Here is an 8,811-nt window from a genome sequence, read left to right as displayed (position 1 = left end):
GCAGAGACTGACACCATGTGACTTTGGCAGAAAACCTTTCTCTGAATCCTGCATATTAAACCTTTTCAATACCTTGTCAATATGTGTATCTTGGCTTAATCCAATTAGCCTCTTAGATCTATCTCTATAGATCTTAATGCCCAAAATATATGCAGCCTCACCTAAATCCTTCATCGAGAAACTTTTCCCAGTGAAGATTTAGTGGCTTGTAACATTGGAATGTCGTTTCCGATCAACAATATGTCATCCACATAAAGGACCAGAAATACAACTGCGCTCCCACTAGCCCTCTTGTAAACACAAGGCTCTTCTTCATTCTTGATGAAACCAAACCATTTGACTACTTCATCAAAACGAATATTCCAACTCCGAGATGCTTGCTTTAACCCATAAATGGATTTCTGAAGCTTGGATATTTTTCTAGCATTTTTAGGATTGACAAAACCTTCAGGCTGTATCATATACACATCCTCACTTAGGTTTTCGTTCTGAAAAGCCGTTTTGACATCCATTTGCCATATCTCATAGTCATAAAATGCGGCAATAGCTAGAAGAATCCGAATAGACTTTAGCATTGCGACGGGCGAAAATGTCTCATCATAGACAACACCTTGAATTTGTTTAAACCTTTTCGCCACCAATCACGCTTTATGAATGTGAACATTTCCATCCATGTCTATCTTTTTCTTAAAAATCCACTTGCACTCCACAGGTCTCACACCATCAATTGGATCAACCAAGTTCCAAACTTGATTACCGTGCATGGATTCTATTTCGGATTTCATGGCTCCAAGCTATTTCTCAAAGTCGGGTCCCATTATTGCTTCCATATAGGTCTTAGGCTCATCGTTATCCAATAACAATACATCGCGCTGCCCCGTGGTTAGGAGCGTGAACTTTTCAGGTCCGCGACGTGCCCTTACAGACCTTCGTGGGGCTGGTTCTTCCACAACGGGTTCTACAACTCCTTGATCATCCCGTAAAGATTCAGTGGGGGCTGAAACCGTTTCAGGCACTTCCCAAATTTCTTCAAGTTGCACCTTGCTCCCACTGACTTCTTTTGAGAGAAACTCTTTCTCTAAGAAGACACCATTGTGGGCAACAAACACTTTTCCTTCCGCTTGATTATAAAAATAATATCCTTTGGTTTCCCTCGGATACCCCATAAAGAAACACTTGTCAGATTTTGGGGTGAGCTTATCTGACATCAAACGTTTGACATAAGCCCCACATCCCCAAACTTTGAGGAAAGATAACCCGGGACGTTTCCCAGTCCATATCTCATATGGAGTCTTTTCCACAGACTTAGTTGGAACCCTATTTAGTGTAAACGCAGCAGTTTCTAGAGCATAACCCCAAAATGATAGTGGAAGATCAGCTTGGCTCATCATCGACCTAACCATGTCCAACAAGGTTCGGTTCCTCCGTTCGGAGACCCCATTCCATTGAGGCGTTCCAGGCGGAGTCAATTGTGGAACAATTCCACATTGTTTCAGATGATCACCGAATTCATGGCTCAAATATTCACTCCCATGATCAGATGGTAGAAATTTAATTGTCTTGCCCAATTGATTTTATACTTCATTCTGAAATTCTTTGATCTTTTCAAACAATTCATACTTGTGCGTCATTAAGTAGATATATCCATATCTACTAAAGTTATCAGTAAAAGTGATGAAGTACTGAAAACCACCTCTGGCCATTGAGCTCATTGGTCCACATACATCGGTATGTACAAGTCCCAACAAGTCACTTGCCCTCTCAATTCGACCAGTAAAGGGCGCTTTAGTCATTTTCCCAAGTAAACAAGACTCGCACGTGTCAAATGATTCAAAATCAAATGAGCTCAATAAACCATCTTTATGGAGTATTTCTATGTATTTCTCATTTATATGACCTAAGCGACAGTGCCAAATAAAAGTGGGATTCAAATCATTTGGTCGAAGCCGTTTTGCATTAATGTTATAAACAGGTTTATCCTTAGGATCAAGAACATACAATCCATTCATCAATGGACAATGAGCATAAAGAATATTATTAAAGTAAATGGAACAACGCTTGTTCTTTATTACAATCTCATAACCATCAACTTCCTCCAAACATGAAGAAGAGATAATGTTCTTACTCAAAGCAGGAATGCAATAACAATTATTTAATTCCAAAACTAAGCCTGAGGGTAACGACAAGTGATAAGTACCGACCGCCATGACTGCAACCTTTGCTCCATTGCCGACACGAACATCCAACTCGCCTCTTGCAAATCTTCTAGTCCTTTGAAGGCCCTGCAATGATATGCAAGTGTGAATTATCGACCCAGTATCAAATACCCATGATTCACTAGAAGACATAGCAATATTAATTTCTGTAATGTTTATAACATTCATACCTGAAGCGGAAGTCTCACTTCCCTTCTTCTTTTTCAGATCCTCCAAGTATTTCTTGCAGTTTCTTGACTAGTGTCCCTTGCCCTTGCAGTGGAAGCATTCATCATTAGGAGAAGGGCCAGATTTGGCCTTAATCTTAGAGCCCTGGGGATCTTTGGAAACCTTTTCCTTGCCCTTGCCCTTGCCTTTGGGAGGCGTCCAACACTTCCTCTTTTTGTTCTCCTTTCGTACCACCATCACATGATTGGTACTTTTCTTGATGCTTTCTTCTGCGGTTTTAAGCATGCCATGTAATTCAGACAACGATTTCTCCATACCATTCTTTTGAAAATTCATAATGAAGGGCTCGTAGCTCGGCGGGAGCGACTGGAGAATGACGTCAACAGCAAGATCATCATGGAGCTCAGAGCCAAGTCTGTCCAAAGTCTCAATGTAATCAATCATTTTGATCACATGAGGATTGACCGGGCTACCTTCTGCTAGCTTGCACGAGAACAAGGATTTTGAGATGTTGTACCTCTCAACCCTAGCTTGGTTCTCAAACATTCCACGCAACCCTCCAATCATATTGTAAGCATTCGTATGCTCATACTGCTTCTGTAGATCAGGTGACATGGTAGCAAGCATGAGACAGCTCACGTTGACTGAATCATCGCAGTGCTTCTCATAAGTAGTGCAATCGGCATTACTGGCATTATCAGGGAGATCGTTAGGGTATGGCTGCTCAAGAACATACTCCTTTCTCTCTTGCCTGAGAACAATTCTCAGGTTGCGGGACCAATCAATAAAGTTGGTTCCATTCAACTTTTCTTTCTCAAGAACAGATCGCAAATTGAAAGCAGAATTGTTACTAGCAGACATGATCTACAATATTAAAGTAAAGCAAGGTTTCAGCACTAAGTTCATGTAATTCTTCTATTAAAAATAAAAGACTCCCACTACAACATCGCCTTCCCTCGAACGACATATAGGGGACCAAGATCCATATTCACTAAAATTCTAGTGAGCTTTGGCTTCACTGCTAGAAAACTAGTGACATAGGTAAACAACGCCTTGTTAATCATATCTCTATATGACTCTTGTTTGTTGGGTGGCATCCAATGCCCTGGCTCCAACTCCATATCCTAAAGCCCAAAAACCATTTTGACAGCTTTATTGAGAAAACCAATACTATGCTATTGAGTGTCCGACACTCACCCTATTCATGATGATGGTTGAAGGTACTCTACTTTGGTAAACCTACCACACAACGATCAAAATTTTAATAGGTGCAGCTATTGGTAAAAGGATACAAAGTTCTCAACTTTACTGAGGGAAGCTATTCTATCATGATAAAAATATATCGCTCATATGAAAAACATGAAAGAACAGTATGACAGGAAAATAAACATCACAGGCATATAATCATATTATATTGTGAATAGTATGGCCTTTTGCATCACAATGGGCTCCATCTCCATTGCTTCATGGTGACCTCTGTTGTCATTCATCCTGTCTCGTGGTGATCGTCATTGCCATCCGTGCTTGAAGCCTCCAAGAATAAGTACTAAGCTATTACATCTAATAGCACTAGTAAAATAAATTACATGAGGGAATCAAGCATCACATGTCGACACGCAGGCCGTTATACAATAATGGAACAACCTCAACCCGGTTGTTGTAACGGTGACACGCAGGTCACAAAAATCATTACACACAGATCATCACATGATATTGAGGTCATACCATTCACATCACACCCTGCAAAAATAAGTTAAGCGTAGAACATATATATTCTACCGTAGGGGTATGATAAACCACTATCAAAGCTCTTCGGGAAAACATAGATCACATCTATAGAATCGCTATGAAAATCTCATCGGATTTATCCAATCAAACCGATCTGGGCCATTCACAATGTCCCTTATTTTCATTAGTCAATCACATTGACTATCGCGATAGGTACATCGGAGAAAACTGCACCACACGAGTCAGATATGTCGGCTCAATCTCTTCTCGTTTGCACAGTTAGCCCAGATGGTGATTCCAGCCGGTATGGGCAATTCGTGCGCACAATAGAGAAAGAACACGAACCAATCTACAATTATCGTGATGCAATCAACTCGTACCAAACCCACACCGTGCATCAATCTATACATCTCATATGAACAGATTGCAAAACCCTAAACAAACATATCTATATATGCACATCCAGACCAAAAGCTAAACACGATCGCTCTGGTACCACTGTAAGGAAATGCTACGCTAGCGATAAGGATCTCATGTAAGCAGATGATCATGGAGCGTTACCCCTCGACGCGCAGTGCAGCGGAAGATGCGTTGGAGTAGACTTGTCCAATGTAGGCGCGCGTCGATGAAGAGGAAGTAGTCGATCACGTCACAAACGGATCGTCTACTTCTTGCCGATCAGCACGGCAACAGTAGCAGCGCCTCCACGGAGTCCACACGTGCGGGTGAAGGAACGCCGTGCGCCGATGTGCTAGGACCGCACGCAAGGTTGGAGGAGAGCGGCGGCCAGGAGGGAGGGCGGCTAGGATTTGGGCGCAGCAAAAGGGTGTGGCGCCCCTAGCCCCCTCCCTCATATATATAGAGCTCGCTAATGGGCCATCGACCATATAGGCCCATTAGTAACCCTAATCGCTCATGGATCAATATCCATGTGGGCTTTTAATCTATATTGTTATGATTGCCTCTTGGGCATATCACCAACAATAGCAACATCTGATCTCTGCGTGCAAAATTTTCCAGATCTGAGGTGGATAGGCTGGTGTCATTTATCAAGCATGTCTTTTCAAGTCCGGCACCAAATTGCTATCGTAGTATGAAGCTAAGATGCAAAGCAGAACGGATGAAGCTGTAGTCACAATCAACTCCTGGAATGAGATACTGCGAATTAGTTTTACTGTTCCTGAAAACAGCATGTGACAATTGAAAGCAGCACCAGGATTCATTTTGCAATGATCCACGACTTGTTTCCCACTGGAAAAGCAGCATCCACTTATAGTAGTGGCCTTTCTGTGTCAGTAAAAAGATTGAAAATTCGACAGTTTATAGTTCCTGCTAAACTACCAACTAGTCAAAGAGTGGTATCTTAGAAAACAGAGCATGCTTGTTCATACACATGATGCATGCAGTATGACATGCAGCAGAATACAAGTCATATGATACCTGAAAAATTCCCAAGCCCAGTATAGCCCTGAAAAATTATTAGCACCAGGAAACCCAGAAGAAGTTAATTGAGCTAGAAAAGTAGCTCATTTGATAACTTTACACAAAGCACTTAAGTAGGATTGCATTTGAATAGTTCACTGACCAGGGATGCGGCAAGTATTGATCCAACACCAAACCCAAACTACGTAGCACTCGTCTCGCCATATGTATACCCCCCTTCGACCTCACCTTATTCCTGCCAGGAATTATCGTAAAAGGGAACTAAATTCAATCACTGTGCAAATGAAGTCCATGGTGATTGAAAAGCGAACAGAGCAAGGGCCTGTAAGGTTTATCACACCTAACCTTGGGCGTTACCACGTTAGCCACGCTTGTGGGCTTGCTTAACTTTGTGGCAAAGTGAACACGTTTAGTAGCCATGGCAAAGGTTAGCTGTGCCAAATTTTTCGTAGTGGGTGGTTGGTTTGCTTCCACACATGTTTGACTAAAATTCGCACTGGTTGTTTAGTTTCTAGCTAAAACTAGTGAACATCACCCATATTACAAAGTGGTGAGATTACCTCTGTCAGCGCGAAGTAGTTTGTTTAGAGAAGCATAGATGATAGATCCATTAACTGAACGTATTTTGTGCTTCGGCTGTAGCCTCTCTTGAGGTCAAGGTTGGGTACTTGGGGTACTCTTTTTTTTTTCCCATTATCTAAAAAAGAACGTATGTTGTGCTTGCACAATGCGGGGAAACAAAAAATATGCTGGGGGTAATATTTTGGGTCATTATTTGTGGACCACTGGAATCAATAAAACCTGCTCTAAGATGAGTCAGCTGTTTGGTTTGGCTCTTCCAAACCTGGGGGAGAATATGTTGTTCAAGTTTTAATTTGTTTTTGAATCAGGGAACTGAAAAGGTAGTCGACTTCCTCAGGAACACAGATTCTAATGATACATGCACAAGCAACTGCTCGTGCTGACCCTTGCTATGAACACCTTGGACTCTTTTTTTTTGAACGAACCGCACAAGATAGTGCGAGTTTCCATTGATATAGCAGAAAAAATACAAGACTACAGTTCTGGGAGACCATAGCCAGGAAAAAGAAAAGAAATGAAAAAAGAAGATACACCCGGTTGGATTGGGACGTCAAAACGGGGAACTCCGCAACTCGACACTCCTGAGAAACGCCACACCTTGACTCTAACCTAGAAAGTCGCCGTCGAAACACGATCCTGCGTCAATAAGAAGTCGAGGAAAACAAACCGCACCACGCCAAGAAGGCCACCACTATGCAGGATCTGTTGCTGTAGTGCCGCTGCCCCACCAAACACCATCTGACAGAGTGAAACCATCGAATCCGAACCTCTCGCAGGCTGTCTCGCCATCACCACCGTGATGACACAACATGCAGGGGCCTCGCCTCATCCGCCGCTAGACCTCCTCCTCGCTCTCGTCGCCATGCAGAAGACAACGCACCCGGGGGCCTCGCCATGTCCGCCATAGTACTCCGTGTCGCGGATCCGTTCCTTAAATCGCCATCAGGATGACGAATGGTGTTGCCCCGTGTTTCAAGATCCCCATCGAACAACCGGACCGCGCCCGATGAACGACCGCATCACGTTGTGCCACCCATGCAACAGCCTCCGCCGCCATAATAGCATGCCAAGCTGTCGCTTGCGCCATTTTTCGACGATGTACCACCCCGGAGTTGCCGAGCAAGGTTGAGCGACCCGCCGCAGTCCGCTGCAAGCCAAGCCGTCCCACGATGATGGTGCCGCAAGCGCCGCCTTCCGACGCAGTCCCACGCCGCACTAATAATTGTCAAGCAATGTCAAATGCTGCAGTCCGCTGCAAGTGGCAAGATCCAACATCCTTGTGACAAACCCCTACCGCCAGTATGATTTTGGTCGCCGTCGCAAGAGATAGGCAACCCCCTTCGAGCTCTTCACCTGCACCAAGCCACCCCACCAAGCCATCGGCAAGCTTTCCATCGCCTGGCCGAGAAGTGTCTCCACCAACGACGCCTTCAAGAAGGTAACAACGCCAAAAGCGCCGCCGTCGCTCGTCCAACAAGTGGATAGGTCTTTCGCCCGAAGAAGCCCGCGCTAAAGGGATGGGGTCCAAGATGACACCCCCAACAAGGAGAATGACGCCCTCAGACGTCGTTGTCATCACCACTAGCAGGAAGCCGGCGAGGCTTTTGCCCGGAGAATCCCGTCCTATCTGCACGTCCACATCCTGGGAAAGCAAGAAGTCCCCCAAGACCGGCGGTGCAGGAGTGCCACCCACGCGTCATGTCCAACTCGCACCTCCTCGCGCCGCACCACCCACAGACGTGGTGCCGCTCACCGCCTCCAATTCACCTCGCACCGCCGACGGCCACCACGCGCGGCCTCACACGGCACCTCGGAGTCCAGTACACCACTGCCGCAGCCCCCGCCGCCAACCACCGCCGCAGGGGCGGTCACACCGTGGAGTCACGCCACAACGTTGCCTGCCAGAGCACACACGCAGCCACCGGTGCCGCACAACCTCCGCCGCGCGTAGTGGAGATCGCCACTCCGCAGGCCCAGCGAGCCCCGCCGCTCCGCAACCCTGCTGCGGCACCTTGTCGCACACGCACCACAGCATCCGTGCCACCACGTAGATCCGGCCATAGGGGCGCCAGATCCGGACCCCAGGATGGCGGATCCGCCGCCGTGGGTCGCCGCCGCAGCAGCCTCGCTGCCACCGGGCGGCGTCACCGCCGCCACCACGCTGCATCCGGCCTCGCCGGGCTCCGCTGCAGCTCACTGTAGCCTTGGCATCACGACACGCCGCCGCAGCGCGGGGGGGGGGGGGGCGGGGAGGGGGGGTGCGACAGTGTTTTTGTGAAGGTGCAAGGTGAACTTCAGAGAGGAATGCAGGAGTGGATGCGTACAGACAGAGAAGCAAAACGAGACATCAGATCCTGAAGAGAGTCTTGCAGTTGCAGCAGCTGGCAGTTTGGCAATGTCTTTTGCCACCACACCGGTGGTGAGATTTTGCATGGCAAAGCTCCGAAAATCTTACATGACAACGTGCCAGCCTATAGTTACTAAGGAACCAAACCCTGCATAAGGAGTTGTGCCATGCTTATAAACTTAGGTCTCGTTTGGTTTTTTAAGTAGCTGTCACATCGAATGTTTGGATGTCAATTCGAATATTTGGATGTTAACTTAATATCTTACTATTACTAATTGGAGGCTCCTTTGGAGCCTTCACGTGAAACCACCTAGGATCCTAGGTGGA

At 46.0% G+C, this 8,811-nt stretch overlaps 1 long non-coding RNA gene across 1 annotated transcript; it reads right to left on the bottom strand.

Moving 5' to 3' along the window:
* Positions 1-2,043: 2,043 nt before the first annotated feature.
* Positions 2,044-2,953, bottom strand: LOC120693139. Its single transcript, XR_005682867.1, has 2 exons — positions 2,387-2,953; positions 2,044-2,282 (listed from the first exon to the last, which is right to left on the bottom strand). It is a non-coding gene; the product is annotated as an uncharacterized LOC120693139 (long non-coding RNA).
* Positions 2,954-8,811: the final 5,858 nt, after the last annotated feature.

Source organism: Panicum virgatum, chromosome 9N (genome assembly GCF_016808335.1).
Source record: "Panicum virgatum strain AP13 chromosome 9N, P.virgatum_v5, whole genome shotgun sequence".
Lineage (NCBI taxonomy): Eukaryota > Viridiplantae > Streptophyta > Magnoliopsida > Poales > Poaceae > Panicum > Panicum virgatum.
The sequence above is the reverse complement of the archived record's forward strand: the minus strand, read 5'-3'. Positions and strand labels throughout refer to the sequence as shown.